We start from the raw sequence: 20,023 nt of genomic DNA, 5'->3' as shown, positions 1-20,023 counted from the left end.
GTTGCCAACGATGCCAATCGCATGGGAAATGACTGATGCCAGCTGCAATTAACTTTGGCCCATTCCGCATCATGACAATTATTTTTTCTCCCATTTTTTATTTCGTTTTCCGGGTATTTACTTTGAAGTTTGCCTCAAAAGAGCAGCCACTAATTGGTTGCTACAAATCATGGCTAAGGGATTATTTTTTTTTTAAATGGGAATGAAATAAAACATTAAAGTATTTCCTCGCTTTAATTTGATATTATGATGTCATATATTTTATTTGCAGAGAGCCAAATACATTTCTGTTTATCTGTTAGCTAATTAGTTTTATAATTATAATTATGGCCAAGTAATTTTCCATGATGTATGCCTTAAAGTCGCTGGCTCATTTCGACTGGAATTGCATAGTCCAGCGAGCAATTTGTTTCGCCTGTTTCGGTTGCTATTGATTGCCCAGCCGTTGGAGATGTCTCTGGACCTTGGTCCTTGTACAAGGAGAAAAGGTTTATAAGTCTAGAAAATAAATCTAAAAATATTTAAAAAAAATTATAAGCCATAAAATGAAGGTACTATCTTGTTTTACCTTACAAGCAAGCTCAAGCAATTTGGCTTTTTTAATATAAACTGTCTTTTAATTAGTGACTTTTCTTAAATATTTATTTATACATTTTATTTCATATTTTATTGCTTAATTTTTTGTTTTAAATATCCATTTCTTTCTCTGCAATTTTTGGCTGTTGGTATTGCCGAGTCCGCCACATGGACGACATCAAAATGGAGAGAATGCCAAGGACCTTCTGCAACGAAATATAAATTCCTGCCCACTCAAGCGCACACATTTAATGTAATTTTTTAAAAAGCCATTTTTTTGTCCTCCTTTTTTTTCGTGCTGGCTGCTTCTGGCACATCCAAAATGTATATATATAGATATATATTCAGATATAGGTTCGTCAGGGTGTGAATTGTTTATCAGTGTCAGGCCAGTTGCCGCGTCAAGCAAATGGCAGCATAAACAAGACCCGAATTTGTGTTTGAATTTATGACAGTTGCTCCGACCCGCCCTTTGCCACGCCCCCTGCTACCCAGGATAGAGCAGGACCAGTCGACGCCCACATCCTAGCCGACAGCCGCCCAACACCTCGACAGTTGAACTGGAAAAGTGTCGCCAGTTCGACGCTGAAGATTCCTGAAGAGGACCCGAGAATCCAAACGGAGCGGATGGGAAAAACTTTAAAGCCGCACTTCGGCATATCGCCTTGAAGTTTCCACAGTTTTCACAATTTTCATTTTTTTCTCGAGAGGGTACTCTTTGTTTTTTCCTCTATTTTTTCTGGCACTTTGTTGCTGATAAGAGTTTGACTTTTGCTTGACTAGTTTTTTAAGTTAGTCGGCAAGCGGAATGGGTTGGAGCATATTGTTTTTTTTCCAGATTTTTATGGCAAGCGAACACAAACAGCAACATAAAATTTCTGACACTTTGGCTTTGTCTCAAGGCAGGACGACTCCTTCGTTTGGTTATCAGCGATGGTGCCGGTTGCCTGTTTTTATTTCGGACTCTCAAAAGGATCTGTAATGTTTAAATCAAAGAATAAGTAAATTCCATCAAGTTTCAGCTTAAATTACTCGCTTTTCTATCAAATCTATTTTCGGCAAATCCTTGACAACCCAACACCCACCCACACACTGCCAAAAGTCTCATTCACAACTGTCAACCTAATGCCTCAGATTGGGTCTATTGACCCCAGACGACAAATTGCAAGGAAACCGTGAAATAAGTTGGAGACATATGGAAGAGCCGCATAACTTTCCCTGTGTCTTATTAATATATGAATGGGGATTTTGTTGTGCGGTGGCAGCAGGAGCAGTAGTGTCCTGGTGGCCCCCTGTCAGGCCGAAGCCCCCAAGACTCCTTCGGCCCGAAGAGATTTATTAGTTGGGCGTTAATCCCTGGCGGCCTAATACATCATTTCAATTTGTTGCAAGTCGTGTTTATTTGTTGTACCTACCACCAGATGTGTGTGGCTGTCTAAGAGGGGAGGTTGCTTTTTTTTGGGGTTTCCAGAACTCAGAAACTATTTCACTTATTTACTTTCATAATTTGCAAATTGTCAACTTATTGCCGGCTTCAGGCAAATAGACACAGGAGCGGAACCCGCTCACGACAAAAGCAAGAAAAGCAAAAACGAAAGGAAGAACTGACAAGGAAATTCCTTCCGAGTTGGGAGAAAAGTTTATTTTGCTTCTTGCACAGCGGGTAAGTGGTTTATTATGGGGCTTCACCGAAATACTTTTGCCCCCATACCACCATGCCGCCATGCTCCTTTGTGTATATATAATTTAATTACCTAAAATGTCTTTTTTCGACCTGCCGGCACTACTATTTTTCCACACACATACATCTATTATATTTTTGGTTACATATTGCGGAGGTATAGTGTGTCTATGTCGTTGTTCGATGTCCTTTAATCAACTCAATTAGTGGAAAATGTAATAATAACAGTTGTTCGGGCGCCGCAAAATACAAATGAGACCGCAGACCGTCTTTGATGGGCGGGAAAATTTGCATTTGCACCCAAAATGTGCCGGAGAGGTTGGAGGTTGAAGGTGGCAGAGTTAGGGAAAGTATTTGCATATTATTTGGAAGTCCGAGTCACACGTGTCGTATCCTTCGATGTTGCTGCTCTTTCGCTTTGTTTCCAGCATCCTGATGGTTTTTTTTTGTTTCTTCCTCTGCTCTTCCTGTATTGTTATTTGGTTTATATACCCGGTACTCGTGGTGTTTCTGGGGTATATTCTATCAGGCTAAAAGTATGCTACAAATGGCTATGTGTATGAGTATGGGGTATCATATAGTCCAAAAACTCTACCATATCAACCCCCACTATACACTTTTCCTCGTTTTTTTGGCGAGCTCTTGCTTTTCGCTTTTAATTTCCTCAACCGTGTGCTGCTTATGACTGCCAAAACCGATGGAGGGCACCAGGGAGCAAGGATACTGGTGACTCCTGGCGGGAATCGGGCGAGAAGAGACCGAGAGGGGACGAACACTTTCGATCTCTGTCTGTGGCAGTTGTATGATTAATGTGTTTACACAGGCCACGAGCTTTGCGGTCTGTGTTGATTCGAAAGGGTTAAAAGGCGTAAACAAGCCCGCCCGTACACACATCCCCAGTCCTTGGGTCCTTTCCCACCCACACCCAGAAGAACATACACAGACACATATACATATACATATGTAAATGTAATTTTATTTATTTATTTATTATGCCATCCGTTGCTGAAATTGACTCCACAAAAGAAGTCAAACGGTGCGTTGTAAAAATGTTTTGGTGTCTTCTTTATTTTTCCCGCTGGCTTTTATCAACATTTTAATTAGCCAAAAGCAAAGAAAAACAAATTTCATTTGCTCTTACCTCCTGCTATCCTGTATTTTACTCATTTGCCAACTCTCAGTGTGTGAGAGTGTGTGTGTTGGCAATTTGACTTCATTTCGGCGGCAAGGTTGTGTCGCATAATCTTTTGGCGCTGTGAGCTAAGTGGCTGGAATTGAAATTTACGATGGCTCCCCGCAAAAAAGTAATACAAACAAATGTTTGCAAAAGTTGGTCAACCAACGTGCAATGAGATAAAATAAGGATAATCCAGGGCAAGGACATGTCTCAGTGATGGAACTATATCATTTGCTAGTGGGTATTGGGATTGTTTAGTTTATTAGCCTGATCAGCTACTTAATTATTAAGAACAACGTAAACTTTATTATAAAATCTTCAATATCGAAAAAAGAAAACTCATTAAATATTTAAGTGACCCTTTTGGGGAGAATTGGCTTTCGTTGGCCCCTGGGCAGGTGCCAATATTAAATAGTTCAAATGAGCAGCAGCATCTCAGGTGGGGCAGACACGTGAGGCTGGGAGGAAAGTGGTTTTGGGGAGGCCAAGGCTGACTTTATGGCCGTGTGATAAGCAGCCAAGAGACCCTTTTTGATTTGGTTTTGGATTTGCGGTTGCCGTCGGAGCAGCTCCATTTGGCCTTCAGCTCGTTAGTTATGCACAGTGGAGGTGGTGGCAGGGTGGCAAGGTGGCTGGGAGATCCTGGCTGCCAGGGCTCCTCGGATGCAGGGAGGTGAACTGGGACTTGAGGTTTATTTAAAAGGGCAGTGCCACATGTTTGAGGTTTCGTTTGAGCGGGGTGTGTCTGGGTGTGTGTGCGGATGCTGGTTTTAATATGACACCTTGGCCGATGGTAATTTATCACCTCTGCTTTGGGGACATATGCTCCCCGACCGGCCTCCTCCCATTCCCCTTTTGCTTTTAAAACACTGAAGGGACTAATCCCCGGGACTGACTGAAATGTGGGTCCAACTGATGCCGGCCTATAGATAATTAGAGCCGGGGCCGGGCCGAAGATTTATGCATGCGTGTAAACGGCTTAAAGTGGCACAAAATAATGCCAAATAAAATAGTAAACAAAAACGAGAAAAAAACAGGAGGGACACTAAATTAAATGCAAACACGTTAAGCGTCTAATTAAATCACAGAGACCCGAGCCAAGGGCTCAGGAATGTCACAAATTTGATATGGCCCATCAATCTGGGACAGTGTCCTGGCCCAGGACCATTTGTTAATTAAGTTTATGCAACTGAGTGTCTCTAATGCTGCCTACCTTTATCACAAAACAAAGCTGACATATTTAAATCAAATGTGGTTAAGCCAGGCTCATCCTTCTTAATAATATCGTCCATCCTTCTATTGTCCTTCGGGCCGAAAGCAATGCCTTTCGGCAATTTGCATTTAAAATATTTGTGAATGCATATTTGCTCAACACTTGAAGGAAAACTATTGAAAATTCAAGTGGTTGGCCAGCAGAGCTTCCTCTTATTGGTTTTTCCTCTTCCGCTTCACTAAAATCTCAACAAAAATCAATGCAAATTCGTATGGCACTCATGTGGATTATAGTTTTATTTTTTTCGGGTTTATTTTGCACTACAATTGTGAGGAATAATAGGAAATCTTTTAACTGGAAGATAAAGCTACCCATGTATCTGGAATCTGGTGGAAATTATAAACGAATTTGTAGCTACTCTTTGGGATTCTCGGGGGCAGGATTCATTTGATATGCGCGACATGTAGGAAGTGGCTTTGCCGGCGGTTGGTTTTTAGGGGTATTTTCGATACAAACCCCTACCCCACCGCGGTGTCATCATCATCATCAGTGCGGCATCGGTGGCCTGGAGATCAAAGAGCTTTGACAAGAGTCTCGGCCCGAAAACCTATTTGCCACGTCTGCTCTAATGAGCCATAAAAATGTTGCCTAAACGGTTGCCGACTTTGGCAACTTCCAAGCGCATTGCTAAGGTGACAATACTGCGGGAATTATGCGGAGATGTCGCTGGAATTGGTGGACTGAGGGACTATGGCACTGTCATAGCTACCGTCTCAGATATCAACTTCAGGCATAGTCAACGAAATATATTCAAAAACTTCAGTTGGTAAATTCAATTCAACTTTGCTTTTTATGCCACCCTAGACTCTGCCGCAGAGGGTGGCATGTTTCTGATTCTTTACTAAGAATGTAACTTGAAGCTTTTTCACTGAAAAAATCATTACCTATGGATTATGAGAAAATAATACCTTTTACAGGGAAGTTCAACGGGTGCTTAAAGATTTGAAATTTTAGATATTGTATAAAAAGTCAAGGGTATCTTTTAATTCGTTGGGAGATCTGAAGCTTTTTTTTGCCTTATCCAAGTTTGCTTTGCCAAAACTTTTGTTATCGACTGTCGCAGCAACGGCGGCAGTGGAAATAAAAAAGAAATATTATAAAGTAAAACATTATGTTAATACAACACTTTGTTTTGCTGTACTTCATATCTTCAAGCCCCCCTGCCCTGCTCGGTTCCTTCGAAAAACCGAATAACTTTTGGCATATTCGACTGGCGACTCGTTGGCGTCAGGGCGACAATAAATCAAAGTTTATAATATTAATTTTAAATTCAAAATGCGATGGCAAAACTTTAAGGATTTTTCGTCGCCACCGCCACCGCCGCCGCTGCTTCGCAAATTAAACAAAAAACTTTTTCACAACTTTCTTCTTGGACCAAAAAATGCTGGAAAACGTAACCCCAGCAACTGTTTTATTATTAACTTAATTTGCTGGTGTGCCACAAAGCGGCCAACTTATTCGCAAAAAATATAAATAAAATCAAATAGCTGTTATAAAAAAAATGGTAGATCCAGCGAAACTTGTTTGCTCTCAAGTCGGGAAATTTTTATTAGCCGCCCCAAAGTTTACCAGAGTCAGTGCTAAAATGAAAAAAATGAAAAGGAAAACCCCGCCCGAACCAAAAGAATCAATCCCTACGGCCAAGTCAGGAATTCTGAGTATTTTATTTATCAACTCACGCAACAAGAAGACCAAAAAATAAAAAGCCAAGATGGGGCGGCGGCGAAAAAAAAAATCAAGAAAGAGAAACGGAAAACTGCAACCTGAACAATTTTCAGAGTTTCAATTCAACTTATGAAACAGCTCGCGGCCATATCGATTTCACGCTTGACGCTAAGAAAATTAACTTTGCCGAGAAGCGCAAAACTCCACGAAGAACCAACAGCTGTAGGGGTAGCAGATACTTCGATGCGTATGACACAGGAGTGTGGGAGGGAGTCCTGCGAGGGCTGGAGGCTGGTGGAAAATAAGGGAAGACAGGAAGTGAAGCCACAACGATTCCTAAGCCCTGCACGTACTGCGGGTCCAAATATTGTAAGTGATTTGGTGAAGTTCCGAAAAAAGAACCCGCCCGCTACCTCACATGTCCTGGTCCCAGGATTTTTTCTGTTGGGTAAAGGTGTTCTGTGTAGCAGAGCAGCTCCAACGTGCTTGTAATGTCGATTCAGTGCGCCTAATTTGCTACACTCGAGTCTGAATGGGATCCTGGGGCGGGCCGGGTTACGTACGGACGTAGGTTGTGAGTTTCTGAGGGCAATTTTCATAATTCACTTGCCACTCCTCCGGCCTCCAGTCTCCAGCCTCCAGTCTTCAGCCTCCAGTCAGACTTTGAACTTCACTTGAAAACTGGTCATTAGCCGTACGCATGGCCAGCACTTTTCAAATGTCATTTGCCATTTTGCTGTGGGCCCAACTTCATTAGTCGCATCTGAGGTTACAGGTCAGAGGTCACAGAGACAGAGACCGTGATAGGAGAGAGCGCAATGCAATTACTGCAAAAAGTTCGCGCAAACAACTTTTTGACTTTGGCGCGTAAAATTCAATGAAAATGCCATTATTTGAGCCAGGACTAGGGCCAGGACCCGGATCAGGACCGACAACAATGAACTGTGAGGAAAAACCACAACCGATTGCCAGAGGTGGACGGCAAATGTGCGTATAATGTTTATGGAACGGAATCAAGTTTGACAGTCCCCTTGGTTACCACTCCACGCTCACTTAAAGCTTTAAGTTCCGGAATTCCAATTTTATCTTCATTTACACCCTATCCACCCTGGACCCAGTTGGGCAATCATATCGTTGGCCAATTGCATTGACTCTGCTGGGGTACAGGTGCCACTACCAAACCAAACCAAAGCAAACCAAATCAAACCACGGGCTTCCCCCTGTCCAGTACGAAATTGTCACCAGAATAGCATTCGGTTATCGGGCGTTGGCGAACATTAAGTATACGCCATGTGGAACGGCCAAAAGTAAAACCAGCAGCAGCAGCAGCAGCACTCAATGCAGTTAATTTATCCTAATTAGCTACTGTCTGCTCTAAATTACAACAATTAACTACGCCACTTGATTACTTTTGTTAGCCCGTCGTCCAGGACGAGGTCATTGTCTAAAACAAGTTAATTGCATTCTGTGTTTCTGTCGCAGACTTATTAAAATCAAATCGATATCTTGGCTGGCTGTCTACTAGTTTTCAGTTACGTTAATTCAATGCGGATCCCAGCAAGTAGCGGAAATGACAACTGAGATACAAAAATGACCGTGTTGCAGCTTAGTCAGCATGTGGCTTGGCTCTCATTAATTCCATGCAGCCAAGACCCCTGGCGTGGCAGGCATTCGTGCTTCAAAAGTCGCATAAATCACACGAGAAACTAGGGCCATAATTTAAAGAGTTCTTTGGCTTTGGCTCTCCACATCCAGTTGCATATATATGTACGTACGAGTATGGTACATATAGTAGTGGAATCGAAACAGAACTGCCTGGGAGGAGCACAAATGAAATGGAGCACGTAGATCGACTTTTGCTCCATGGCTCTTCAATATTTTATGCAATTTGCTGCACGAATGCAATCAAAAACAATTTTTGCAGCTTAAAAACCGCATTTATATACTCGAGCTAACACTTTTTCTTACCTGAAGCATTTCTAATATATTTTTTTCTTTTATTTATGTGGGCGGTGAAGTCTCACAGCTATAAAGAATGGTTAACGGAATAAGGAGGTCTATTTTGCATGGCAGTTTAGTGGCAGTGTAATAAAAGGCATTTTAAATACTATTCTTAAAAAAGCCTTTTGGAACTAGCACTAATAGTAGAAATCGTTTAAGGTACTCAGCTTGAGAATCGGATAAGATTTGGGGAAGATAGAGCCATCGCTGTGGGCCCTTAAGGGGAAAACCCCATTTTCAAGGGATCCCATCACGAAAAATGGACAAAAAATCGAAAAAATATTTCGTCTCTGAATTTTGATGCAGAATGGTGCAGAATCGATCTAGAAATCGTTTAAGGTATTCAGCTTGAGAATCGGATGAGAATTGGGGAAGATAGAGCTATCGATGTGGGCCCTATAGGGGAAAACCCCATTTTCAAGAGCTCCCATCACGAAAAATGGACAAAAAATCGAAAAAATATTTCGTCTCAGGATTTTGATGCAGAATAGTGCAAAATCGATCTAGAAATCGTTCAGCTAAGGTATTCAGCTTGAGAATCGGATGAGAATTGGGGAAGATAGAGCTATCGATGTGGGCCCTATAGGGGAAAACCCCATTTTCAAGGGATCCCATCACGAAAAATGGACAAAAAATCGAAAAAATATTTCGTCTTTGAATTTTGATGCAGAATGGTGCAGAATCGATCTAGAAATCGTTTAAGGTATTCAGCTTGAGAATCGGATGAGAATTGGGGAAGATAGAGCTATCGATGTGGGCCCTATAGGGGAAAACCCCATTTTCAAGAGCTCCCATCACGAAAAATGGACAAAAAATCGAAAAAATATTTCGTCTCTGAATTTTGATGCAGAATGGTGCAGAATCGATTTAGAAATCGTTTAAGGTATTCAGCTTGAGAATCGGATGAGAATTGGGGAAGATAGAGCTATCGATGTGGGCCCTATAGGGGAAAACCCCATTTTCAAGGGATCCCATCACGAAAAATGGACAAAAAATCGAAAAAATATTTCGTCTCTGAATTTTGATGCAGAATGGTGCAGAATCGATCTAGAAATCGTTTAAGGTATTCAGCTTGAGAATCGGATGAGAATTGGGGAAGATAGAGCTATCGATGTGGGCCCTATAGGGGAAAACCCCATTTTCAAGAGCTCCCATCACGAAAAATGGACAAAAAATCGAAAAAATATTTCGTCTCAGGATTTTGATGCGGAATAGTGCAAAATCGATCTAGAAATCGTTTAAGGTATTCAGCTTGAGAATCGGATGAGAATTGGGGAAGATAGAGCTATCGATGTGGGCTCTATAGGGGAGAACCCCATTTTCAAGAGCTCCCATCACGAAAAATGGACAAAAAATCGAAAAAATATTTCGTCTCTGAATTTTGATGCAGAATGGTGCAGAATCGATCTAGAAATCGTTTAAGGTATTCAGCTTGAGAATCGGATGAGAATTGGGGAAGATAGAGCTATCGATATGGGCCCTATAGGGGAAAACCCCATTTTCAAGAGCTCCCATCACGAAAAATGGACAAAAAATCGAAAAAATATTTCGTCTCTGAATTTTGATGCAGAATGGTGCAGAATCGATCTAGAAATCGTTTAAGGTATTCAGCTTGAGAATCGGATGAGAATTGGGGAAGATAGAGCTATCGATGTGGGCCCTATAGGGGAAAACCCCATTTTCAAGAGCTCCCATCACGAAAAATGGACAAAAAATCGAAACAATATTTCGTTTCAGGATTTTGATGCAGAATAGTGCAAAATCGATCTAGAAATCGTTTAAGGTATTCAGCTTGAGAATCGGATGAGAATTGGGGAAGATAGAGCTATCGATGTGGGCCCTATAGGGGAAAACCCCATTTTCAAGAGCTCCCATCACGAAAAATGGACAAAAAATCGAAAAAATAATTCCTCTCAGAATTTTGATGCAGAATGGTGCAGAATCGATCTAGAAATCGTTTAAGGTACTCTGCTTGAGAATCGGATGAGAATTGGGGAAGATAGAGCCATCGATGTGGGCCCTATAGGGGAAAGCCCCATTTTCAAGGGATCCCATCAGGAAAAATGGACAAAAAATCGAAAAAATATTTCGTCTTTGAATTTTGATGCAGAATGGTGCAGAATCGATGTAAAAATCGTTTAAGGTACTCCGCTTGAGAATCGGATGAGAATTGGGGAAGATAGAGCTATCGATGTGGGCCCTATAGGGGAAAACCCCATTTTCAAGGCATCCCATCACGAAAAATGGACAAAAAATCTAAAAAATATTTCCTCTCAGAATTTTGATGCAGAATGGTGCAGAATCGATCTAGAAATCGTTTAAGGTACTCCGCTTGAGAATCGGATGAGAATTGGGGAAGATAGAGCCGTCGCTGTGGGCCCTATAGGGGAAAGCCCCATTTTCAAGGGATCCCATCACGAAAAATGGACAAAAAATCTAAAAAATATTTCCTCTCAGAATTGTTATGCAGAATGGTGCAGAATCGATCTAGAAATCGTTTAAGGTACCCTGCTTGATAATCGGACGAGAATTGGGGAAGATAAAGCCATCGCTGTGGGCCCTATAGGGGAAAACCCCATTTTCAAGGGATCCCATCACGAAAAATGGACAAAAAATCGAAAAAATATTTCGACTCAGGATTTTGATGCAGAATGGTGCAGAATCGATCTAGAAATCGTTTAAGGTACTCCGCTTGAGAATCGGATGAGAATCGGGGAAGATAGAGCCATCGCTGTGGACCCTATAGGGGAGAACTTTATTTTTAAGGCAAATATCTAATCTTAACCGAGAGTATATAACTTCGGCTCCGCCCGAAATAACTTTCCATCTTGTTTAAACTATTTTACAACCTTCAGAATTGGGTTAAACGCATCTAAAACCTGAAAATATCATCTAACCGACACAGATCCCATTTTAATTTCCCACTCCGGTCTCTCACATGGAAAATCCAACCGCATGCGTATTTCTATGTCTGTTTTGTCTGCTAAACATTGTCAACACAGATTTGCATGGGTTCTATGGTAGTTTTTTCCGGTGAGATTGGATCGGGCTGGGGAGGGGATGGCGGTGAAAAAGGCGGTTTTTGCAGGAAGGGAGCTGGCTGGGGCTATCAAGCGAGCAATACCAGGAGTACGTTGACAGTGTTATTAGTTGGAGTCCGTCCGAGTGCGCTGAAAGGGATTTGCCTTTTGCCCAATTTTTGTGTGCTTTCTTTTGCGGCTGCATTAAATATTCATGTTGGTCAAATACGGTTTTGTTTTTATTTTTTGTTTCTCGGTTTTTAGTTTTTTGTTTTTCCTGTGCGCTTTATCAAAACATAATAAACAAATTTGCATGCCAGGCGACAGCTTTTTTTATTACTTCTCACCGTTGCTTTTCACTCGCACATTCTTGTCTTGATTAAATACTTTTTTGATTAAATGTACATGTGGCTTAATTTTTAAAAATTTTATTAATTTAAACTTGTATTTCAGAGTCTGTTGTGGCTTTTACTTGATTAATATACAAAACCAAGATGGTAAAGTATGGTTTTGTTGGCCATAAAGTTAGTTAGTTAGAGAAGTTAGTTAATTAGTTGGAAATAATTTTTAAGTGGTTAGGAAATTAAAAACTTTTTAATTGATATCTTAATTAATTCTTTAAAGGTTTTAGTGTTCAAAACATATTTTTAAACAACAATTTTTTAAATATTTTTGACGAAGTACGCTACCCTGTTCATTAGTCAGCTGGGATCACAGTGTATATTCATACAACCGCTTATGGCTGTCTCCGCTTGTTCCACACGCGCAATAATCATACGCCCTGTTGTCCCTCCTGGTCGCTGCCATCGCCCTTCTCCCCTGCTTATGTGAGCTTTTCAATTTGTTTTGTTTTCCTCCTCCACATAGAATACATGCGCTGGGCGAGCGAGAGTGTCCCATATAAATGGCAAGTTTAGCTAGAGCTGCCAAAGCCATTTGAGCTAAATTTTATATATCTTGGCATTGTAACGGTTATCGCAGAAGGCTAGAAGGAGGGACAGTTTGAGCCGGCAGTTGTCTTTCGTCTTTCCCCTTTCGCCTTGCCACTTTCATCAACAGCAACAGCAGCAGCAGACTTTGGCTAGATGCTGGATGCTGACTACTACAGTTGGCCTTAATAACAACACTTGTCGTAATATCATTTTTATGCTCAGGGTGGGGTCACTCTGGGGCCAAATCGTTTTTATGACACGCACCAGGCGCTGGTTGGTTGGTTGGTTGAACTGTAAGGAGCTATGGGACGGAGGAGCTATGTCCTGGTGCTGACGCCGGAGTCTCTCAGTGTGTGAGAGATAAAGAATTGATTTTATAGCGTCAAACATGCGATTATGAGAGACAGAAAGAGAGAGTTGTGGGGTGATGGGGTCAAAGGGTGCGGACTCGGGAGCCACCTAGAACGAAGCGGGTGTCAGGGCAATAAAAACTTCGCACAGCTTTTTCTTTCACCCCCGCATTATCCACCAAAAACTATTCCAATCTAGGATCTAGCATTCGGCTTTAGTGCTGAGCCATGGAAAAATATATTATTAATATCCGAACACAAACAAACGAACGAATGAACCAACAAACACACGCCAGCATATCCAGCATAAACACTTTGCGCACTTTTGTCACTGCTGCCTTTTCTGGGCGGCAATAAAATTATATTTATGACAAGTGGACTGGGCGTGGGTTCAGGGTGGCCCAGCAGATGAGAAATAGATGGTGGGACCGTTTTACATAAATCAACCAAATGGAGAAGCTGCCGCTGCTGCGAGGGGCTGTGACTAATTACCAACAGCACCAAGTCCATCCGCCCACTGCCGCCCACTTGTCCTGGAGGAGTTGGCAAAGCCAATTAAAAGTTGTGCCTGGCTTGCACCTGAAACACAATTCGGAAATTATAGAAAAATACGAACATTTCTTGCTCGGGGAGCACTCTACAAATTAAGTCTCTTCCAGTTAGCTTAAAAAAAGTCAGTTATCAAGGGTACCGGGTATCATGGACTCGAAAAAACATTATTTTTAGAGGTTTATAAAAATATTATTATACCTCTTCGATGTGTTTCGCGAATGCCCTGCCCTGCTCTACTAATTCTAGCTTATCAATATGAAATTTTAATTACAAACCCAAGGACCAGGGGTGTACCGCGACAGGAGACAGGATACAGGCGAACAAATGACAGATTAGCGCAAATATTTATTTTAATGTGAGGATGCGATGCCCATCAGCTTTGAGTCAGGAGCTTGGAGCCAGGGGACCAGGTTGGCGTCAGAATCTCCCGGATCCCGTTGCCAGTAGCCAGGACTATTAAGCTTAAGCTGTGCACTTGAATACCCCGGGAAATTGTGGAGAACCGTGGGGAAAACCGGGCCCTTATTGCCCATTAAACGCAAAGTCATAATGAGCAGTCGACGGCGGCGGAAATGGGTTAAAACAACTATTACTATGTGAAGCTGCCTTTCCCCGGTTGTTGTATCATAGTTTATGTAATAAAAATAAGCACAGTGCTGCTGGTAAGAGTGTGTTTATCAGGTCCTGGAATGACTCCTTACTATTGACGATTTTCACGTGGGTTAACTCTGGTAATAATAGATAAAAGTATGGGGTTCCATGCCAAACATTTCGAACGTTCTGGCACAATCTTCGGCTTATTAATAGCCTTCCATAATCAGAGGGATTCATTTATTAGCCGCATTAATGAAAAGGCTCCACTCGAAACTAATTATAGGACTGCACCACCGATGCCAAAGTGGACAGGCATAATAAATGACATATTTACATGTTAATATGAAAGCAACCGCAAGGTTCGCTGCCAAAATGGCCAACTTAATTATCGGATCAGCATCTTGGCCAGTTGCTGTCTGTGTTTCTGTCTGTATGTGGGAGTGTGGAACTTATCAAGACTTAATTTTCACAGTGGCTAGCTCAGAGAAGGGCGAGCAGGCGGTGGGCTGGCCAAATCTCAGCAGCAAAAGTTAAGTAGCCAAGGAAAACAGAAACTGCTTACAAAACAAAAAGTCAAGCACGCAGATGAAAGAGGAAGTCCCTCTCCTTCAGCATCCAGCAACTAATACTGACTTTGTCTTTGGCTTTGAATTTGCCTCTTTTACTGCCGGCTGTTGGTTGGTGTTGCTTTGTATATAATTTTTGGCAAAAAGTTTTCTCCTAAGTCACTTTCACCTACAGCTCCTACAGCTTCACTCCGCTCCCTGCAGAAATCGAGCCTGGGAATTAATTATACATGCAGGTCACGTAAATATGATTGTCATGCCAGCAGGAGCAGGCTACTGGCCGGCAAAAGTGCTGGGAACGAGCTCTCAGATTGAGATTGACCAGGAGTTGGCCAGGCTGGGACAAGGCTATTGCCTTGGCATCGGACCGATCTTGATAAACTTAAGGACTTAAGCGGCTTGCATGCCCTGCTTACGGCGCATCCGAGTCCTAAACTTTCCTGCCAAATCCCCTCAAACTAAAAGTATTTAGCTAATAAATTATACAAAAATTGAAACAAATTCCTTAAGCATTTTGAGTGGCTGACAGGCATGGCTTCCGAAGAGGGAGGCAGTTTTTGGGGGATAGCAATTGGTCAGCTAGTCGTGCCAAGGACTTGCCGAGCTCTCCCTGCTCTCAAATTAATATTTAATTGTGCCAGCAATCCCTATGTGCTGTAGGAAGGATTCCCAGTTCCTCTTCCTGCCCTCCGGCCAGGCAAATTACAAGTCCCAGAACGGGAGCAACGAGATTTTGTCGGAAATTGCAACAACTGCAGCCGTTATTAGAAACAAGCCCGGAGAAGGGTTGCAAGTTGCAATTAGTGCAAGCTGCCATGCAACTAGCAACAAAAGCAACATTCCCAATGTGTTCAGAATCCAGGAGAAAATACCTATATTTTTTGAGGTAACAAACCCCCGTTAAAGCTGAACAAGGCCTAGTTAGCTTTAAGCCATTTAAGAGTTCCAGTGCAACAGTGACTGGGAAAAGTTAACATATGCGAAATGTGTTTCATTTTAATAGACATTAAAAAAGTAACTCCCATTACATTTGTAGCCTTTTGAGTAAATTTTAATTTCCTGTTAAATAAACAAACAAGCGAAACGGGGGGCAGATACACGGAAAACGTAACGCAACTTGGTAGAAAAAGTGGCAGTGGCAACTTTTCGTGTGAGTTAACTCAAATGGCCAACAAAGTGGGGCTGGAGGTAAGCGTTGAGGATGCCAATGAATGGGAACCACAGGCAGCGGCGACAACCAAGGAATTCAAATAAAGTTCATGTTCTTGACAGTAGGGTGGTGGCAAGGTGGCGAAAGCGACTGAAGCAGAGGCAGGTGCGGCAGGGAGGCAGTGTGGCAAGAATTGCGTAGCAGTCACGTTATAATTGATAGACAGTTGCAGGACGTGTGCGAGTTGACAGGCCTAGGTCCTCCCCTCGTTTTTATGCTTTATTTTTTTATAAACTTAGTCAGGGGCGAGACTGACTGGCTGCTGACTGCTTTGTTAATATCAACGCAAACACAAATGAGAGTGCGTAAAAAATTCAATTATGGGCCAGAAGTCAAAAGGCAGGCAGGGCCAAGGTGTAAGGGCCATAAAAAAAGATGTTTCACCATCTGCCCCATCCTGTGGCAAATACCTACAGCATTAAGAGCAGCCAGGACTCGCAGTTCATGTGTGTTTTCGAGTTGCCTTCCATCTTACGACTTGGTGTGCAACCTTTTGAGGATATTTTGTGGTTGCGGGGACACCTGCACTTTATTTGTTTAATTAATGTCGCCTTGTAAATTGCAAAGTGCGATGCTCGCTATCTGTCTGTTTGTTATTGCCAAATAGACACTTGACATAAACACAGCTGAGCTGCAAACTTGATTAAATGTTGCCGCAGCGAAATGGCGAAACGGTGAGAGACGACCTCCTGTCAAAATGCGTGCGACCGACCAGCCAAAGGACTGCGACTGCGATGTCCTGGCCTGACAGTCACCTTGACGTTGACTCAACCGCTCTCCCTGTCAGTCCTGGAGAAACTGGTAAACCGAAGGCAAGAAATGCCAGAAGCCAGGGGCTTGATTAAGCTGCGGCTGCTTTTGCCCAGTTTCGCAATTAGGACTTTCGGTTTATTTCAAAGTTATGGCCCTAAAAAGCGTCTGAAGGGAAAAAGGACATACAATTATGCTGCTGCATGCATTAACCCTTTCACCGACCAAGTTAGAGTTCCATTAAATGGAGTCGGCATTTTATTTGGCACATTTAACTGCATTATGCAGCAACTGACGGAATTTTGCATGCACACGATTTCAATCCGAAACCGAAATCTACTTACTGCGAAAAGTTGGTAGTACCCGGTACCCGGCCTCCCGTACACGGCTGTCTCGGCCTCAGATTCGGGCTGTCTTCTGGCCCGACTTAATGGGTAATTACACAGCACAGCAGCCGTTAAATGAGCCAGATATGTATGAAGAGACGAGAGGTGGCTGTGGGATGGGGGTCGGTGTGTCGGTGGGTGTCTCAAATTGCACTTAACTCGATCCCAAGGAGGCTGGCTTTTCGAGACGGGGCTGTCGGGAGTGTCGAGTGGCTGCTCAAAGTGCAGACAGGTTAGTTCTGAGCTGGCAGTTTATTTTAAATAATATTTATTTATAATGCTGTCTTGTGGGAGAGGAGGAGCCAGGACAGAAACTCATTTAAGTTGTAGATTACTTGCATCTATGCTAATTCCCTGCACCTACGCTTTTTGCTTGTGGCACGTCTTGCCTTGAGTTGGCTTTGTACAGTCACAGAGTCATAAATTAAGTTGTTATGGTTATTTTTGATGAAATTAGTTGGGGTAGATTGCGAAACGGCAATTTCTGCGATTATTTATGCATGATAAGCTCGGCCCCGAAATTGAAAACATAAACCATGCCAGCCAGCTGCCATCTTCACATGCATTGTTCATTTCGTTTGTTTTTGGCCATTATTAATGTGAAGTCAAATTTAGGTTAACTGGCGAGCACAAGACACACAAATGTTTCCACTTTAAGTGGAAAATATAATTACTACATTCTGTGTCCTTCTCCGTGTCCTCCCTGTTCTTCAGTTTATTCTATTTGCCAACTGATAAATGAAATTTGAAATATGCCCATTATGTTGGCACTAATTTCTTTACAGCCCCGGCAATTATCTTTTTTAATATTCCACCAAATGTCCTGTGGCCCTGACATGCTCTGGGGGAGGGTCTTGTAGTCTACTTAATAAATTTCCTTAGAAAATAAAAATGTGCAACTTGAGCTTGTTTTTTTGGGGGGGGCGCTGGTCCGGGCTTGGGGGAGAAAGAAGATCTGACAGCACCTGTGCCAAATAGATGGCGGGGAGTTGGTCAAACAAAGTTGGTAGCCCCTGGGCATTCGTTATGTTTACAGCTACGATTCCCGGCTTAGGCTCCGACTCCCTGGCACTTTATTAGCGCTCTGACAACCTGGCCAACAATAAATAACATTTTGTTCGAGCCATTTTGTTTTTTTCCTGGCGATTTAGGACCCTGTGTACCTTCTTCCAGTCCAGCAATATAATGTGTCGCAATAAAAGTTGCCAAAGTTGCCTTCAAACATATGGATCACGTTCCAATTGCAATTTCTATGTGAAATTGTATTCAATTGTAGTAAGAATATTTTTCATCAAATAAAATAGAATTTTTTTAAAAGAAACTGACTTTTCTGGTTTCATGTTTCAATTAGGGATAGATCAGGCTGAAAACGGAGAAGTAATTTCGTTTTGAAGTGGCACATGTGAACAAGAAGAGACACACATTTTTTCCGCCACTTTTCATATGTGCAACGTGGTCGCAACGTGGTGAGTCTAAGCCAGAATCAGATGCAAAGCCGGGCCAATATGACATTTCAATTTTCATCAACAACGGGCAGCAGCAGAGGCACTGCTGCCGAAGCCAAACCAGAGACACCTGCAGGAACAGAAAGAGAACGACGCACTTCTAATACAATACAAACGCAATAATATCGGATTTCCGTTTCCGCATCCGTTACGCAGCTTGTGAGGTTACAGTTGCCAGCTTTTTTTTCTGCTTCTGTTTCAGGTTTTTTTTTTTTTTTGTTTTGCCCTCTGAATCCTGGCATCTATTCGATACAATTTGTTGGTGTTCTGGTAGCTGTTGGTAGCTGGTAGCAATGGAAAAACAATTTAGAGTTCTTCGCTTTCTGGCTTGGCACTTTTAAGCACGCCAGAGCAATAAAAACTTGTTGGGTACGACGAACGTATGAAATAGTGTGAAAGGATTTCATGAAGTTGCCATAGCACACACCACTCGCACCACGGATGAGGAGGGTAGTCTGAGCAGTGGGAGGACGTCTTTGCAATTGAATGCATGTTGACAATGACGGCAATCTGCACAAAGTTCAGGCGATTGTGGAGGAGGGCTCTGACTCGAAAATTTGTAGGGCAGATCGCAATAAATCGCGCGCCGTGTCTGCCCCCTGGGCCATAATGGATATTGATTGAAAAGTTTGATTGATTTTCTTGGCCCAGTGTTGAGCGCTGAATATATGAGGGAAATGTGAAACTTTCCATCAAATAAATTGCAAGGCCTGTTCGCCTTTCAATTGAAAATCACTTCCAATGAATGTGGCACCACGTGTCCTGCGTTTGTGTGCTGCAAGTTGCAACTAATAACAATTGTGGAGCGAAGTGCAAAGCCACTCAATTACAAATAACCGGGTTTGCTGGCCGGTTGGCCAAAAGGGACGGTTGGTAACAATACAACCATTGAAAACGAAACCGAAACCAAGCCAAACCGAAACCGAATGAGTGGCCCAAAATGCCGCAATATACAAAATGTTTTTTTAATTGTTTTGCTGCATGCCACTCGGGCTGGGCTGGATTTATTTAACGAAAATATTCATGTGTGTTCTCTGTCTGTTTGTATGGTATATGTGTGGATAGCGGAGCGGGTAAAAATACAAGAGATTTAATTTCATTTGGTTTTTAAAAACGGCAACAATTTCCATATGCCGCAAATTGTGCATTGGATTGTTGTCTTTCCGGCGCTTGGGGGACAACGTGACGTATACGTGATGTGGTGGGAGGAAAACTTTTACTTTTGTCATTGGTTTATGGGCTGCTCTTAAGCGCCTGAATGGACTTTATGATCACTTAGTTTAGTTTTATTGTTAATAAATTTTGTTTATTTTCAATAAACAAACAGAGTGGCCAAGGCACACATAAAATATTTGGAGAAAAACAACAATAGTCTAAGCGAATTGTGTCTAAGCGAAGTTTTTGCCAACCGATTTTTATGACATTAATTTGTTTAATGCACAACTTGGGGCCCGGCCTGGAAAGTTGGCTTATTATTCAAATACGAGTTGAAAGAGTCAACGAGGACGGGAAATAGATATGGCGGCATTCAACTTTTGCCCCATCAGTTGCTCAATTTCACAAACGGCCAAGCACACACGCTCCTGGGAGTCTGATAAAGAAAAAAACCAACGACGCTATTCCCACCTCCCCCTTAGAAGATTTGGCTCCGTTTCCATGCGTTAAATCAGCATATAATCCCAAAGTATTTCCAATTTTATACACACACTCGCACACACACCCAGGGAGCGTGGCAGACACCCCTTAGTCATGTCAAACAAACTTAAAAACACACAAAGAAAGGCA

The 20,023-nt window shown here is 42.3% G+C and overlaps 1 long non-coding RNA gene across 1 annotated transcript; it reads right to left on the bottom strand.

Moving 5' to 3' along the window:
- Nucleotides 1-265: 265 nt before the first annotated feature.
- On the bottom strand, nucleotides 266-17,117 carry LOC138926064 (uncharacterized). Its single transcript, XR_011442389.1, has 3 exons — nucleotides 16,692-17,117; nucleotides 569-1,552; nucleotides 266-511 (listed from the first exon to the last, which is right to left on the bottom strand). It is a non-coding gene; the product is annotated as an uncharacterized lncRNA (long non-coding RNA).
- Nucleotides 17,118-20,023: the final 2,906 nt, after the last annotated feature.

This window comes from Drosophila bipectinata, chromosome 2R (assembly GCF_030179905.1).
Source record: "Drosophila bipectinata strain 14024-0381.07 chromosome 2R, DbipHiC1v2, whole genome shotgun sequence".
NCBI lineage: Eukaryota > Metazoa > Arthropoda > Insecta > Diptera > Drosophilidae > Drosophila > Drosophila bipectinata.
Note: the sequence above shows the minus strand (reverse complement) of the source record. Positions and strands in the feature narration are given on the sequence as shown.